The following is a 1,071-nucleotide window of genomic DNA, read 5'->3' as shown; positions in this document are numbered from 1 at the left end:
TTGATCGGCAAGACTCTGCTTTTGGAAATTACCTCCTGACGCACTCAATACACTGGCTTGGGAAAAACATACAGGTTTTGTTACCATCAATGTTATGATCTCACATACACCTCAGAGTCTGGAGCTATGGCATTTCTCCAAAATAGTTCACAGTTCCCGCAGTTAATACAGTACTGCAAAATGGCACTAAAGTGCATAAGTATCTGAATGTTTGTTGGGCTAAAAGGTGCTGTGCAAGCTTAAGCTACTGCTTTGCCATTATATACACGATCATTGTTCTTTAAGGAGGGGGTATTGGTTCTGGAATGCCACCGATTTTAGTTTTAATGGAGGATTGTCTACTTTTCACCCTTCTAGACGCTATAAACGCCTCCTTTCTGACTCTTCTGTCAAGAACAGTAAAAGATAAAATATTACACTCTAAAAATGCATTTTGAGACAATTTACCAGAAATGGTATTAAAAAAAAAAAAAAAGGAAGAACACAAGGTACTCCAGATGATGAAAAGTGGACATGCTCTTCATAACTAGCTGTGGATCTTCTGCTCAAATGAACATGCTGTTCATTTTTATCAAAACATGAGTACTAAACTACCATAAATAAAATACATACAGTACAGAGCAAGAATAACTTTTTTGTACAGTAGTTACTTTTACATTAAACTCACCATCTTCTCAGATACGTTGAAAATTAGGACTCTAAACATGATTATTTCAAAGTATCATTTTTAACAATCTTGCACAGGCCCGACAATCAAACACACAAAGCTTTGATTCAGATAGCTTGGCAGGTTTCACATACTTTCCTAGGTAGGCTACTTTGAAATACGTTGGGTGTTTTTTACTTACGTGTTTTATTTTTTATCAAAAGACAGTTTGATTATTTTTATTTAGATCTTTACATGAACTGTTTTTGTGCAATACCACTGCCAGTGTAGCTTGAGAAAACAAAACGTGTCTGGAACATCGACTATAGTCCAAGTGTTGTCTGCCTCTTAAAAAAGTAAGATTCTAGGAAATCCAGCACGAGTGCATTTTGACACAGGAAGTCAGTCCTAGAATAATTTTAATA

This window comes from Colius striatus, chromosome 11, assembly GCF_028858725.1.
Source record: "Colius striatus isolate bColStr4 chromosome 11, bColStr4.1.hap1, whole genome shotgun sequence".
Taxonomy (NCBI): domain Eukaryota; kingdom Metazoa; phylum Chordata; class Aves; order Coliiformes; family Coliidae; genus Colius; species Colius striatus.
Note: the sequence above shows the minus strand (reverse complement) of the source record.